We start from the raw sequence: 16,639 nt of genomic DNA on the forward strand, positions 1-16,639 counted from the left end.
CCGCTCAGGCTTTGCCCCACATGCAGCCACCATCCATCAGAGAAGGCTTGGGTAAATGTTCCTACATGAACGGAGAGCGGGTCCAAAGCCTGGCAGGTCCGTTACCAGCACCTAGAGGTTTCAGTCGATCACAAAACGCCATCTATTAAGCCACCAACACCCTAGTAGGAGTCGTGGGGCTCGTAGAGCCCCTGCTTATGGCGTGCCAGTCACTGTACCGGGCACCGCACTGAGACTAGTTTACTCAGTGCACCCGACAACTTGATACGGTAGGTACCATTATTAGCCTTGACAAGGGCACAAGATTCAAAGAGATAAGCAGCTTCCTTCCAGGCACACAGCTGGGAAGAGTCTGGGCCAGCAAGCACAGTGAGGGGCCAGGACACCCGGCTCCCCTGGAATGCCATCTCTCCATCCTGGTCTCTCACCATCCCCCGGGCCTCTCAGCTCAGACTCTGGCCACTGTGCAGACTGGGGCCTCTCTGTCTCCCCTTGGCAGGGTCCCCTTTCTAGGACACTCTCTCCTGTCTCTCAGCACCACGTCACCCCTCCTTCCCCACCCTGAGTGTCCTGGGGCGACACTGCTATCCAGCCCAGCTAGCTCTCCACCTTCCTCCTCCTCCGCACAGCACAGAAGAGGCCACCTGTCCCTACCTCTGCGTGTGAACACATGTGCTCCCAGGGGTGTGTTCCCGGGACTGGGGACCAGGCTTCCACAAAAGCCTGGTGAAGACAGTGAGATTTCCATCCCTTAAAAAAAAAATTTTCTTTTTGGCCAACCCATGTGGCCTGTGAGATCTCGGTTGCCTGACCAAGGATCTAACTCTGTGCCCCCTGCTTTGGGAGCAAGGAGTCTGAACCACTGGGAGAAGTCCTTGAATCCCATTTTTCAAAAAAAATATTTACCTGTCTGCACTGGTGAGATCTAGTTCCCTGACCAGGGGTTGAGCCCAGGCCCCCTGCCCTGGGAGCTCGAAGTCTTAGCCACTGGATCACCAGGGAAGTCCCTGAATCCCATTTTTGACTGAAAACTAGGAAGTGACCTCTACATCTACCATACAGAGGCTGGAAATGCTGACAGATCCTCAGACACAGTTGTGTACTTCTTGTGCACACATGTACATATAAGCACATATGTTCACTGGTGCCCACACACACACAAACACACACACCCTCTTGCACCTCTGCATTCAAATACACTGCACAGGCGCCTTTCGGCACTTGTGCCTTGGCACATGGACCTTGGTGGTCATGTTCCCGGAGCCTTGCCCGCCAGGCCAGCTGGGAACCAGAGAGGGAGTGGGGCCAAGCACAGGAGCCTCCAAGGAAGCCGGGCTGCAGGAGATGGGGGTGGCGGAGGCCAAGCCCTGTCTCCCCGGATTTATCAAACGAGCAGTAATGAACCCCCTGGGCCGGAGCAGTCCCCATGCTCACCACTCCAGATCGCTGCTGGTTCAAAGGGAAGCCTTTGATTCGCACCGACAGCTTTCAGATGGAACTAAATCTCTGCACACTCTACTCTTCCTCCTGCCACCCTCCCTCTCTCTCTCTCTGCCCTCACATCTTTGCTCTCCCACCCTCCCTCAGGCTCTCTCCCCCTCCCCAGCCATCCCCTCTCCCTCTCTATGAAAAATACAACAGCCAGAGAGGGCCCCTCCCCTGGGTTGGATTCTCTCATGGAGAAAAGAGGATTGAGATTCTCTGGGCTAGGCCAGCAAAAGGGAGAGGAGAGAAGAAAGAGAGATTTGCACTTTTGATAGAGGCGAGAAGGCAGGGGGGAGAAGGGAGGAAGGGGGGTTGCAGAGAGAGAAAATGAAAGCAAGAGCAAGCGCTGGTGGGGCAAAGACATGGAACCTAGGAGGAAAGACAGAGATCCTGGCTGCCCCACAGTGGAGACATGGAGGCAGAGAGAGAAGCAGGTTCAGGACCCTTGGGAGAGAAGCTGCCAGGAGGAAAGTACCACTCCATCTAGCTGACTGGCATGAGGGCTGTGGGTCTGTAGACTCTGCTTTATACAGGGCCCAGCCTAGAATTCAAGTGTCCAAATGTGATGTGACCCAGTGACTATAAGGCCTCTTCTTGGATGAGTCAGGGGTCAGGAGTCAGAAAGCTGCACTGACTTGCTTCCAGCAGGTAATCTCGGGTTTGGCTGTGAGTAGAGGTCTGGTGATATAGATATCAGATGGATGCCCCCATGACAAGTTACTAAGCATTCAAAGACTATTATTTCCCCGACCCTGCTACCCACCAGCATTTACCATACCAAAGTACTTTGCCTGCACATCACAGTTTGAAGTGGAAAAGACCCAGTGGGCAGCACGGGCCTGAGGAACAGACGCCTCAACTCCAACTTCACCCTCTTCCCGTGTTTGGTCCTTTCTCACCCCACAAGGTCAAAGCCAGAGGCAGAAGAACCAGTTTCCCGTCCCTCCCTTCAACCAGCTTGGCCAAGCCACCCTGATGTCTATCTCCAAGGCTGGGGTTTGGTAGGGACAGCTGAAGGGGAATCTTTCCAGGGACCAGATGGGCTTTTATAAGTGGCCACAATCTGGCCTGGTTTCCTTGCATTGAACAGACCAGAGCGACTGGCCGCAGGGCTGGTATTCATGGTGACAGGACACAGGAGTTTAGGGTCTGGGCCAGCGTGTTAGTCACTGCAAGAGGCCAGAACAGAACCTTGAAAGAGGCCAGGGGAACTGGCCCATCACTGCCTGCCGGGAGGGACAGAGTGCAATGGGCCAGAAGTCAGGAGGCAGGGGCTTTCCGGTCTTGATTCCAACCCACCCAGCAGCAGGACTTTGCGGGGTGGGGAGGAGGGGTCACTTCACTTCTCTGGGTCTCAGCTCTTTGTAACGAGCAGGGGGTAAAGTGCTAGGCTCTGAAGGACCTCTCTGGCTCTGAGGTTCTAAGATTCTACTGCATCTGCTGCTCTTCCGGGGCCTCAGGTGGACCTTGCTGACATTTCTAAGGACTCAGCCCAGTGCTCCAGACTGTGAGAGAGTTGGCACACCCAGGGCCATCCTGGCCTTTCCTTCCAGCAGGCATGTGGAAGGAAGGCTGCAAGTTTATGACATTAAGACAGTAGCTGAGAAAGGCCAGTCTTTGGTTCCCTTCCAGTAGGTTCATGGTGGAAAAAAAAAGAGAGGATAAGAGGGCAGGCAATCCTGGGTCTCCAAAGTGACCTGCCAGCCCAGACCAACTCACAAGGATGTCCGAGCTCCTGAATTAAAAAAGATGGGCAGGTGCAGCTGGGAACACTCCCCCCACCCTGCTGTATTTGGCTGTCTAGCCCCCTCTGCCCTGCCAGCCTGAGGCACCTGGGCCAGACCTGATTTGACAACTTTATGCAAATGCACCCTGGCAGGGGACCCTGAGAATGTTCTATGGGAAGGACAACAGCGTTGCAAGCCCAAGTGGGGTTGGCTGGAGCAGGTATGACAGGCGGGAGGAGAAAGTGGGGAGGGTGGCAGGGGTGGTGGATGGTCTACTGAAAAAATTGAATTTCAACCTGGCTTCAGTGGGCGAGGGAAGGGCAGTGCAGGAGAGAGGAGGCAGGTGGCCGGCAAGGACTTCGCTCAGAGAGAAGACAGAGGGTAAGACGGAGAAAGACAGCAAAAGGCAGGGAGAGAGAGGGAAGCAGAAGAGACAGCCGAGGAGGACAGTCGCAAAGTCAGAGAAGGGACAGAGGACAAGACAAAGAGACAGAACAGAGAAAGAGAATGTTAACTTAGAGAGAGAATCTAAAGGCTGGTGCTGGAAAGGACCTTAATCACCAGTTCAGAACCTTTATTTTGAAGAACCCTGGGGTCGGTAAAAGGGAAAAGGTATTTGGGGGAAGCATGCCCCCCCCACAATTCTGGTGGCAGCCTCCAAGTTACAGAAGGCTTCTCTCCCCCAGGGTCAGGGTGCAGCCCCAGATCTCCTCATCCTGCGATGATGATGGGGGCAAGATGGGGGGGGGTGGTCAGGAGTCTTTACCTGGGCACCCTGCCTTCCCTAAAAGAAGTTGGGGAAGCAGCAAGGGAGAAGCTGGGAAGACGTCATTTGTAAATGGGGAGTGAGAGTCAGGAAAGGTGTAACGGACCATCTGGGAGAGGGAACAGGACCATCTGGGAGAGGGAACCGAGGAGGAGAAGGGGTGGGGCCAGCAGAGGCCCTTGGGGGCTGTGCAGGCAGATGGGCGGGGAGATCTGGGGCGGATTACCACCCTCTGGCCTCAACTGAAGGTCTTGAGCATTTAGGTCAAAGTAAAGGAGTGAAATTCTTGAGAAATGGAAGGGATTTTGGAAAGGATTAGCCAAGGTGGGGGAGGAGGAGAGGATGAGGTGGGCTGGATCTGCGGTAATTCCTAAGGCAGCCCATGGAAGGCCCTGGTGTCTACCCACAAATGAAAGGGGGCCCGAGTCATTGCTCCCCCTCCCATAGGAGCCCACAGAGGGCTAGTGCATTCTTGTCCTGGGCAGCAGTGTGCCCACCAGGAGGGAAGCCAGCGTGTCACCTGTCAGCCACCTACCAACCCCGAGGAAACAAGAAGTCCATCCTCGGGTCTGACCCCATTCCCTCTTCCCACCCTGAACCACTTCCCTCTGGCTCCCCCTTCAGGCAGGGAGGCACAGGGGCCCCTACAAGTTCCACTCTGAAAGCTCCCTCGCTTGCTTTAACATTCTTAGTTACCATGTTATGAATACGGCTTCAGAATACAATCTGAAAGTAGCGAGCACTGTACCCCTGAAGCCCCCTGGCAGGCTCGAAGCCCAGGAAGAAATGCAGGCTGGTCCCCAGACCGTCTCCATAGACGTCTTCTGGCACTTTTCAGTGAAAGTGCTAGTCACTCAGTTGTGTCCGACTCTTTGGGACCACCATGGACTGTGACCACCATGGACTGTAGTGTCCCAGGTTCCTCTGTCCATGGGATTCTTCAGACGAGAATACTAGAATGAGCTGCCATGCCATTCTTTAGGGGATCTTCCTGACCCAGGGATCAAACCCAGGTCTCCTGCATTGCAGGCAGATTCTTTACCATCTGAGCCAACAAGTTGCCAGAATAAATAGCCTTAACTCTGAGAAATCCAGAAACATGAGGGCTGGGGCAGCAGAAAGGAGGGCACTCTCCTCTTTAACCGGAAACCAAAAGATCCAGAAGGAAATATGGGTCTTCTGAGCCCCGGTTCAATTCCTGGGTTGGGAAGATCTCCTGGAGAAGGGATAGGCTACCCACTCCAGTATTCATGGGTTCCCTTGTGGCTTGGATGGTAAAGAATCTGCCTGCAATGTGGGAGACCTGGGTTTGATCCCTGGGTAGGGAAGATCCCCTGGAGGAAGGCATGGCAACCCACTCCAGCATTCTTGCCTGGAGAATCCCTATGGACAGAGGAGCCTGGCGGGCTACCGGGGGTCGCCAAGAGTCGGACATGACTGAGTCACTAAGCACAGCACAGAGACCAGACAGGACCTCTTGCGGACACTTCTCCATTGCTAAGTTTAATAAGCTTTGTTATATTTTTGCATCAACTCATACTCCACCCACCTCAAAGTTAAAGAATAAGAAAGAAAGAAAGAAATAGCAGCAGGTCAGATCCAGGTGTTAGACCTTAATCGCCTCCTAGAGTCAGGAACCCTTCAGCACAGGGGACTCTGCAGATTCTCCAGCACTTCCAGATGGACTACCTGACTCTGAGAGCCAGGCGAGCAACTAACCTGGGAGGGCATGGGGCTCTGACGAGTGGCCTTGACCTTGGCTCTGGCTCCGCACTAGTGCCTCTGAGAAAGGCTGCCTTGGCAGACATGCATCACGCCCATAACAAAGGCGAATCCCCAGGCTCCATCGCTGAGCCTTCCTTACAAACCCCTAGAATGGACATTAATGACTGTGGCTCCCAGGGGAGCAGATTTTTTTAGTTCACATAAGAACTTTCTAGTAGCACTTGGCAGTGAGCTCCTTGTCACTAGAAGTATTCAAGATAAGGGTTGATGACCACCAGACAGCAATGTTCCAGAGGGCTCTGGATAATATTTAAGATCCCTTTCAATTCTGGCTCTTTATGATTCTATTCACACACCTCATATCTTACTTTGGACACACACCTATCAAATAATCAATTTGTAACAGTTCGATCAAGGTGGACTGAAATGATTTGCAGAACTGAAGTTTAAAAGAAGGAATTCTGAACAGAGCCATCTGCAGGGGGTAAAAAAAAACAGTTCAAAAAACCATCTAGGCTGACAGTCAAGGCTTAAGTAAGACTTTGGTCCCATGGCAAATAACCATGAAACTTCAATGTTTCGTGTAGTTTGAGACCTGCAGTTTATTCTGTAACTAACTATATTGTATTTTATTCTCGCTCCTTATTCACATGAAGAGACTGCAAACTCCTTGAGGTGACAGATATGATGTTGGTTGTGTTTGTCCCAGAATGTGCTTTGCACACAATAGGTGCTCAATAAATGTTTATCATACGATGATCTGAATGAATGGATAAAGCACCCGTACCCAGAGGACGTCAACTCAATTCGACATTCATTCATTCATGTAACAAGCATTTTAGGAGTGTCTACTACCAACCGGCCCTGGGCTCCGGGATGCAAAGTGAACAAGACGACAGACCTGTTCCTGCCACCACCTAGCTTCTACTCGAATATCTGGGCAAGATGGCACGATGAGGGTCCCGATGGAGTGATGTCAAGGAAAGAGCGTTACATCGATGAATTTTTCCCAAGTCTGACTTCCACCCCGGTCTGCCCTTGGGCTGAGACCCCTGTCTTGTTGCCCTTTATTTGTCGTCAGTCCTTTCTACATCGTACTGGTTAAACATTGTAGACCTTGCTTGGCGCACAGTAGGTATCCAGTAAACACTCATTTATTGATTAGAACTGCCTTGAGTCTTGAGGACAGGATGGATTTCAACAGCCAGAGTGCTGGGGGAAGGGCATTCCAGACAAAAGGAACAGCGTGAGCCAAGTCATGGAGACATAAAAGACCAGCAAGCAGTTGGAAGTGGCGGGAATTTAAGCAGATAAAGAAATTAGAACCAAGGTCATATCTCTTTAAAAATTAAACAGTTTCTCCTTCTGGGCATTCCTGTCTCTGCCCTCCAGAAACTTCTAGGCTGTTGAGAAAGACTGGGGGCATGACATAGAAAGAGGTCCAGATTCAGGAAGACAGAAGTAGAAGTTGGGGCTAATCCAGGCTGCAGACTCACCCTGTGTCCACCTGGTAAGATCTGGGGATGGGCTTAGAAGGATCAAAAGGACCAAGGTGGCTATTTGAAGGTGGATGGTGTGTGTGAGACTGGGTGCTCGGTGTGTGCTTGTTCACGTGCCTAGTGAGCTTGTGTGTGTTAGTGCACATCTACGTACCAGCGTTGGTACGTAGCCACCCAAACGGAGAATGGGGCACTTTCTGCCTATAACTAGGACATTCGGGGCTTTTCCAATTAATCTCCATTAAAAAGATTTCCCGCAAAGGCGCTTCTAGAGGCCCCAAGTTGGGGTCATCTGGATCAATCCAGCATAAAGTAAAAGCAGCTCCGACCGGCGGCTCAATCGATCCATCTAACTTGGTTCATCCTACATGTGCAAGGGGCACGGAATGTTAATTTGCTGCGGGGAGCTGAGGGAGCCCAGCAGTGGAGGCTCTGTAATTAACAGCTGGAGGAGCAGGGTCTCAATATGGTGGTATTCAATTGCAGCAGCCAGCACAGGGGAGGGAGCACCCACAGGTAGGTCTTCAGTGTTGATGAACACTGGTCTCTCTGTCTGCTCCTGATCTTTCTTGTTCTGCCTGACTCAGTTTGCCTGCCAAATGAAACGCAAATGCCCCAAGAACAGAGAAACCCAGGAAAGCCAAATCATTCATCTAACTACTGTTGGAAGTTTACAGAATATTGATGGGAAGACCTGGTGCTGATGACCAAGGGAAGAGTCCATGGAGAGATCTTCTCTTCTAGGCCATGAACACCGGGGACTGTTCCCCAAAGTATGTGAAAGCCAAAGCAGCTCTTTGGTCTTATTTCGAACAAGGAGGCAGGAATTTAGCAGAAAGGGGAGAGCATTCTACAGGTACAGCCACCCCAACATCTAGCAGGTCAACATCTGCTCCCATTCAGTGTCTGCTATGAATCTTTCAAATTCCTATTCTCCAGGTAGTCTTCCCAGAGGGGTTATGAAGAAAGTATTGATCTTCCTCTCTCATCCCTTCCAAACCAGCCCCTCTGGCCTGGACCCTCATCAGCTTCTCCCATGTGCTCGTGCCCTTTTCAACTTTTCTGCTACAAAATTTTTGTAAGAATTTCACTGACCTGGAGACACCTAGCCCTGCTCACTTGTCTCTCTGTCCTGTGTTCTGTGTCAGCCTCAGGACAGCCCAGATGCCAGAGGAGAAGCCAGGAACATGCCTGATGGATGCACAGACATCCATTCAGATACAGGAGAAACCCTGGAGAAAGCAGCCTGCCTCTCCCTTCATGCTTTCTCTCTGCATCTCTGATTCTTTCTTTCCCTTTTTGATCTCCCTGTGTTGCCCCCCAGGGAAATGGAGAGTTGGAAGCGGGGGGAGTCCTCTCCTTCCTCCACCTCTGTTGTCCCCGGTCTCTGCAATAACCTAATGATTTCTCATTTAGCTGCCTAGCCCTCGATGGGGAGAGGCGCCCTTTGATTGCTTGTGACACCAATCTCACAACAAATTTAGCACCTCGTTTCCTGGACGAGCCAATATTCCTCCTCGATTATCTCCCTGTGAGGGGGACAGGGTGCCGTGCATTCCAACGAGTAGCTTATGCCTTGCCTGGGTATCAGAGTCAATCAAGCTCACAGCTCTGGGAAGGAAGGATGGAAGGGTGGGGTGGGAGAAGGTTCTCATGGGAGCACAGGAGAGCTCCAAGAGCAAGAAAAAGACAAGGAGGATGATGGGGAATAAATAGAAGCCTCTGGAAACCTGGCTCTCAGCAGCTTATGTGCAGCTTTTCTGAGATGGGATGGGAGTGGTGTGACCTTGACTCAGATAATTCTGGAACTTCCTTCCTAAGCCACACCTGAGACCCTGGCATTTCATCCAGCTACCCTCTAGATCTTGGTGTGGGGCTAACGGAGGGAGGAAAAGGATGCCCTGGAGTCACTCTATTTCACCTTGGAATAAAACAAGGGAGGAAGAGTCACTTCCGGACCCCAGGCCCCCTACTCCAGCATTCCTCAACCCCTTGTGTCCCATGGAAATGACTTTCCTGAACAAAAACCATTTGCTCCCGGTTGGGATCCGCCCCACATGACTGATGAGGGGAGATGAAAAGAAATTTCTCCAGCCCAAGAGGCAGTGAGTTGGAAGGATGGGGTGGGAGATTCTCTGAAAGGAATCTACAGAGAAGGAAGGGCAGGCTGAGATCAGAGCTGCAGGGGTCTTCCGACAGGACCCTAGAAAATAGATCAAAAGGGAAGCAGGGAGGGGAGTCATGAGGAAATATTGCTTCAGGGTAAGAGGGGAAACAAGGGGAGGCCAGAGAACCAGAAGAACCCCACTGGAGAGAGAGGGTCCCAAACTTGTGCCCACAGAAGTGAGAGAGCGAGCCTGAGCTAGGTGGGCAGTGTGCAGGGGAAAGGAGTGGAGTGGGCGCATATGGCGGGGAGATGGAGAAGGAGGGGCAAAGGACGAAGATGCCCAGGACATGAGCCGCGAGGGGACAGGAGTATCAGGCCCACCGCCCCCAGAAAGGCAGCATGCAGGACACCTGCCAGGAGAGGCGGAAGGAGGTGGCGAAGAGGAAGGAGGAAGGGGCTGATCGCCAGGAGGGAGAGCAGATGGTTGCTGTCATTAAACGGATTCCAGTAAGTCTAGGATGCCTTAGACAGCAGAGACAGGCTCGGGTAAGCAGTGGGAGGGGGGAATCAAGGAGCAGAGCCTTGGAGGAAGCCCCACACCGACCTGTACAATTACACATCTACCCACATCAACCCTCCTGATTCCTCCTTCCACACTAACCTCAAGCAAGAACCCCTAACCCAACATCAACCCAAACATTCATACCAATCTGAACTTGTCCTAACAATCATTCTAACACCAAATCTGAACTAGAACATGAGCTTTTAGAAGCCAACGCATCTCAGATTCCCTCAGGGTCTGGTCAGCAGAAGTGATCAACAGATGTTTCTTGAATATAGGAACACAGAAACCAAATCTTTACCCCCGCCCTTAACAGTCACCCCTGTTCCAAGCCTGACCCCTCCTGCCTACCCCAGTGCCCTGCTGTGCACTGGTCAACTCTAGGCCCCAGCTATCACTCTCTTCCTACCACAATCCTAAAGGCCATGTTCTTAACTACAGTTTCACTTCATTAACTATAATCTGCTTTCTTTTTTTTTTCTCCCTCCACACCTCTGGGTAGGTGGTTCAAATTCATCTGGGCAATCAAGGGTAGAGACAAATAAAAGACAACAACTCCACCTGGAGGCCAAAGCAAGGTGGGAAGCTAGCCCTGAATTCTCAGGCTAACCATGCATGTTTTCTTCTCTGCCTGGAACTTTCTGCCCCAGGGTCCTACAAAGTGGGATGGAACACAACTGTGAGGTTCAGGGCAAAGGAGCCTAATGCTTGAGACCCCAGGAGGAGTGAGTCAGATCTGAAGAGGCAGCGTGAGCAGAGAGAAATATGACAGAGAATAAGTGAATGGGCTCCAGGTCAGGAAGCGGAGACCCAACATCTATCTCCTGCTCACATCTCCAACCCTGGGGTCACCTGCCTGGACACAGGGCACAGGAAGCCTTCATGAGCTGTCCATGGGAAGCCCCGCAGCAGGGAAGGTGTTGGGAGGGCACCAGGACACTCCAGAGATTTTGCCAATTGGCCCCCTGACTCTGGAACAGGGAACAATTCTCTCTGGGCTATCCTTCCTCCAGGGAGCAAGGCTTTCTCCATCTCTCAGGACCCGTGGCCGCAGTGCCTGGGAGAGGAGCTGAGTACTCTGCTCCTGTTGCAGCCAAATCTGATTATCGGGACGTGTGATGGATGAGCTGGGTTTGGACCCCCCAGCTCAGGGAGTGGGAGGATGGAGTTAGCCTGTCACTCTCCCCAGGGGATGAAGCATCAGTCCCTGATGTCATCTGGGATGCGCACACCTCTGAGATGTCTCCCTAACCAAGATTCCTGGAAGATCCGTCTCCAACTACTTCTTGACAGAAAGACCTCTGAAACACCTGCACCAGCTCCCTGGGCTCTGCCGAAAGCCGGGTCGGGAACGCCGGTGCGAGAATCCCCGGCCCTGGGTGAGACCCAGTGCCTCCGGCCAGCTGCCGCCTCTGCGGGGGCCACTTTGAGGGAGGGAGTGGAAAAGCCTGCCTCTGTGCTGCTGGGGCCTCCAGGCATTTCTCAGTGACAGCCATGGGCCTTGGAAGCCTGGGGCAGGGCAGGCAGGGAGGAGGGAGAGCGATGGTACAGAATAATAATGAAGGATTTTTAATAACTCGTCAGCTATGGTGTCAGCTCAACAGCAGCGGCAGCAGAACCCGTTGGGAAAACTTTGTGAAGAATTGACTTCCTGGGAAGTGAGAGGAGTCACAAGGGCTGAGGGCGAGGAGAAGCGTCCTCCTCATCCCTGGCTGCACAGAGCTTTGAGTTAGCATCCAGCCAGTGGTGCCGGGTGAAGTGCAAACAGAGTCACAGAGCCCCAGGCCTGGCCCTCTGGGAGCTTCCACTCCAGGCCAGAACCATGGGTCACGGCCAGGGCTGAGGACAGGAGCAGTCTATGAAGTCACTGCAGAGCACAGGCAAGCCACCTTCCAGGAAAACACAGCCCCCTGCTTAATTTCTGAAGTCAATCAGCTGGAAGGCAATTATACACTTATCAAAGGGCTCCTTCTCTTTACCTAATAATTCACTAAGGAATTGTTTGAAGTAGGACTGTCATCAAAGACACTGTTAGAGAAAGCCCTGGTGACCATCTTCCCCTCATTTTTCAGATGAGGACACTGAGGTCCAAAGAGGTTGCAAAGACAGTTGGTGGCTGGGCAGGACTCCTTGAAATGAGAGATCCGGGTCTCCAAAAAATAAATATGATTTTATAAAAATAGAATTTCCGTATATTTTTCCAGGGCCAACTGCTACAGAGAGGGTAGTACCCTAGGACTCCAGTGTGCCAAGGCAGCTACCTTTTAGGTGGGAGCCATGGGGGAACTTGGGGTAACCCATCATAATGATTATATGCCTTCTCTTTTGCTCGGATCATTCTAGGAAGTCTTCCTGGAATCAGTGGCTATGGATGTGGGCTGGGAAATGGAGAGATTTCTCAAGCCCTTGCAGTGATAGGTACAAAAGGGTTTAGTGACATAGATAGAGGGGAATATTCGAGGTCTATAAAATGCCTTGGAAAGGAATGAAAAGATGAGCGTACTTAAACACGTGTGAAAGGCACAGGGGCTGATGTGTGAGAGCTCAGAATGGTTCCAGTCCTTAGGAGTTCAAGGACCCTAAAAGTTTATTGGCTCTGAGCAGACCACCAGAGACAAGGTAGAGTTTCCTCTCCAAGTCCACAGTGGTGAGCTAGCTGGGCTCCCCTGGAAGCTGGAAGCCCTGGCAGTCTGCAGAGAGCACCCCACACTTCCCTCAACCCTAAAATCCAGCAGAAGGGTGGGTGGGTGTCAAACCCTCAGTTGCCTTCACTTTAGGCCACAGTGCTGGGGGTGGGGGACTCACATGTCTATCCCATCCAATCCCAAGAGCCCTGGGGACTATAACATCTCTTCATCCCCAGACCAGGCACACGACACTCATTTAACCAGGGTTTGATGAATGAAGAAAGAAGTGTTGGGGGCTTTTGATGAGATGATAAATAAAGGTCTGGAAGCAGGGGGTGGGGTGTGGCAAAGGGAGGGCACTTCTACACCCTTGAAGAAGGCCAAGACTCTTTTAGAAAGAGAAACTAAGGCACCCAAGGAGTAGACATGCATTCCAGATGAGAAGTCCTGAAATGAAAGCCGGCAGCCAGCCCCACAGCCCCAAGCCCAGGCTGCCAGCCCCCCTGCCCAGCCAGCCATTCTGCAAGATGTAAAGTGCTATCTAAACGTGATGCATTATTAACACTTTAGAAATCATATTTCACAGTCGCCTGGCTGAAGCTGGGAAATGAATTCTTCCTCCTGGTCTCTGGCAGGGGAATGATCGTTGGAGCCAAATGTGACAGCAGTGACATGTGACTAGGGGCCAAGAGAGGGCAGTGGGGGGTCGAGGCCATGGGCGCCCATGCCCGACAAGTCCTGGGGGCTCTTCTTCCACCTGGAGCCTCGAACCAAACACTCTACCCATGCCCAGGCAAGGCAATCAAGCTGACCCCTCCCTCTCCCACTTGATCAACCTTTCAGATCAACCACTCTGACAGGAGTCCCTGGTAGAAGGCAGAGCCTGTGACCCAGCCCCTCACCCCAGGACATGCTGAGCACCTCGTCAGGTGCAGGAGGGGTTACAGAGGGTGCAGGATGCTCCAGTCCAATGGATGAGGCAAGTACTCAGGATGGACACACAGGGGCAGATCTAGAAGGACGACAGGCCCTAAGTCATCACTACAGGGGCTTCATGGAACAAGAGGGCCCAGGGCAGGTGGGGGAAGGAGTGCAATGAGGAGTTTGGGACGAGTGTCCTGGGTAGGGTGAGAGGTCTCCCAGCAGTCCCAGAGGTGAAAAAGAGAGCCATGATGACAAACAGGGAGGTGTTTCGCCCAATTGGGCTGGGAAGAAACGAGTGGGCAGGATGGGGGGTGGGAGGAGCGTGTCCCGGGCAGAAGGGAGGAAGCAGGCAGTGAGCTGCATCCTGTCCTTATTGGAGATTCACGGGCCATGAAATGGGGGGGGAGGAGGGGGATGAGAGGAATCCTGCCTGCAAAGACCAGCACCTACTCATCAGTAAGAAACCAGAGGACCTCCCAAAGTGAGTGTGGGAGGGGAGAAGATGTCAAAGTGACTGCCATTCCCCCATCCCAGGACCCACCCTGGTCTTCCATGAGGGTGCTGGGCTCCTGCCGGTGTGCTCCATTAGCCATGCACGCGGCTTGTCATTAGGCACGGGGAACAGACAAACCGATTTTCAATTAAAACCTTATCTACGGGGTGCAAAGATATAAAGGTGGGTGGGTTTGATTCTTTTCTAAGGCAGCCTTCAATATTTGCAGTGCCTGGAAGGAGATGAAGGGAGGGTGCCCAGGCAGCCCTGGCGACATATAAATTCTGCTCATAATTACATGACTTTCAACACCATGAGATGCTAATAAAGTATTTGCAAGGCACACAAATTAATGGCATGTTGGCATTCCCAAGACGGTGCTTGGACGGCCAGGGCACCAGGAGGGGCTGCCGCTCCTGCCTAGAAGGTTGGAGGAGCCGAGGTTGCTGACACAGACCCCCTCCTCGGTCCTTCATCAAAGCTGCCCACTCTTCAGGTCCCCCAGACTGACCAGTTTCTCTCTCTTGGAACTCCCCCCAGCTCTGTTAGGGCTGCAAACGTAAAGAATTTAAGTTGTGTTTCTTCCAGAAGGAAGTGGACAAGCGCCTGGTGGGGTGAGGCGAGAGGAGCTGCAGTGCTGTGAACAGCTGCTGGGCATGACAGCAAATGTCAGGTTCTCACAGTTCAGGAACGGTTCCCTCCTCTCCCTGAGTGTGGTCTGTTCCTCAGCTCCCTGCTTCTTCAGGTGGGGCAGCAATAGACTCCCAGCCCCTCCCCACTCCCTCCTTCTCATTCATCAGAGGGAAAGGCAGATGGCACAGTGGCAAGTCGCTGCAGCTTTGGTTGCACTGAGTGCCAGATAAGAGCCCCTGTTTCATCAGCGGTCAAACAGGGACAGTGGATGGAGCAGGAAAGGGGGCAGCAGGAAGCTCCCCCTGTATATCCGCCTCCTTTGCACCCCACCTCCACCCACCATTTAGGCAGTAAACTTGTCAGCATGAGGAACTTCATCTTCCCCATCTCTCCCTCTCTCTCTCTCGTTTCAATATTCCCTGGCACGGCCTACTCTGCAGGAATGGAAATTCAATAAAATAAATATTTGTTGAATTGAACAGAATGGAGGAAGATAGATGAACGAGGAACTCTCACAGCAGTTTGGTGGGAGCAGGTTTTAGTAGAAGGAGTAGCAAAGAGTGCATCAGCTGGAAATCAGAAGAACTGGCTTGAACTCCAGCTCTGCCATTTACAACCAGGGAGATGGTGGTGGAGCCAGCACTCCTGTCCAGGCCCCCGAATCCTCATCTACAAAGAGCAGGTGTTGGACAGAAGATCTGTAAGAAGACCTCCAACCCCAAGATGGTAGGAGGATGGGGAGTGGGCTTGAGAACCACCGTAAGGAAATGTCATGAGGAGTTCCTGGCATGGGTCTGGGTTGGCCATTGGCACATTGCTCAGCACTCAGCATGCAGTTTGGAATAATCAAAAATTAAATAAAAGCGATAAGGATGCTTCCATAGGTATCCACAGGCAACTTGTTGGTGAGAAATCCTGTTGATAACTTCTTGGAAGAATTTCTGGCAAGTTGAAGCTGTCTACCCTCATTCACCCTCAGCTCCAACCCATTCCCAACACTTTGACAGTCCATGGGGTCACAAAGAGTTGGACATGACTGGATGAGGAGGGGTAGAGGTTGATTATCAGGAGTACTATCAGAGGTGATATCACTTAGATATCACTTAGATTTGAAAAATGGGAGGTGTTTACAAGCAGATCCTGAGGATCCGCTGGAGAAGGGATAGGCTACCCACTCCAGTATTCACGGGTTCCCTTGTGGCTCAGCTGGTAAAGAATCCACCTGCAATGTGAGAGACCTGGGTTCGATCCCTGGGTTGGGAAGATCCCTTGTAGAAGGGAAAGGCTACTCATTCCAGTATTCTGGGCCTGGAGATTTCCATGGACTGTATAGTGCACGGAGTCACAAAGAGTCAGACACAACTGAGTGACATTCACTTAAAAGCAGATAAGAGGGGCACTAGGGTGAGGGTGGAGGAATTCCTCCAGGCAGAATGTAGAGGTTAGCAAGGGCTCAGAGACAAGGATTTTTGGTGAACTCTGATCTGCAAGTGGTCCTTTTTTTTCTTTTTGACCACACTGCGTGACTGAAGGATCTTAGTTCCCTGACGAGGGATCGAACCCATGCCCCCCTGCAGTGGACATAGAGTCTTAACCACTGGACCACCAGGGAAGTCCCTCTGCAAGTGGTTCTGATGAGGAAGGGAAACAAAGAGAGAAAGAGAAATGGGGCAAGGGAGGCAGGCTGGGGCCAGATCATAAAGAGATTTACCTGCGGGACCAAGACTTTGGATTTTAACGCAGTGGTTGAGAGGAGTAAATGAAGAGTTAGATAAAATACTCCGCCAGTCATTGGGGAGGGTAGCACAGCAGGGAGCTGCAGCCCTGTTCCTGGAGAGAAATTATAAGGATGTAAAACCAAGACAGTGGATAAAGAGTAATGGAATAGATTGGAAATACATTTGAAATACATGAAATACATGAAGGAGGTAGCATCAACAGGACTTAATGGTTGGAAAATGTGGTAACTAAGGAAGGGGAAGGGAAACCATGTTCAGCTTGGGGAACCAGACAGCAGGTGAAGGCAATTATGGGAATCCTGGTGGAGGCAGGGGGTGGTGAGGATGGCCTGGCAGACCTCCAAGGTCATTC

At 51.9% G+C, this 16,639-nt stretch overlaps 1 protein-coding gene across 3 annotated transcripts in view; it reads right to left on the minus strand.

Annotated features, from left to right (window-relative positions):
- KIRREL1 (kirre like nephrin family adhesion molecule 1) overlaps nucleotides 1-16,639 on the minus strand; it is a 104,956-nt gene that overhangs the window by 28,688 nt on the left and 59,629 nt on the right. The window lies entirely within an intron of this gene.

Source organism: Bos indicus, chromosome 3 (genome assembly GCF_029378745.1).
Source record: "Bos indicus isolate NIAB-ARS_2022 breed Sahiwal x Tharparkar chromosome 3, NIAB-ARS_B.indTharparkar_mat_pri_1.0, whole genome shotgun sequence".
Lineage (NCBI taxonomy): Eukaryota > Metazoa > Chordata > Mammalia > Artiodactyla > Bovidae > Bos > Bos indicus.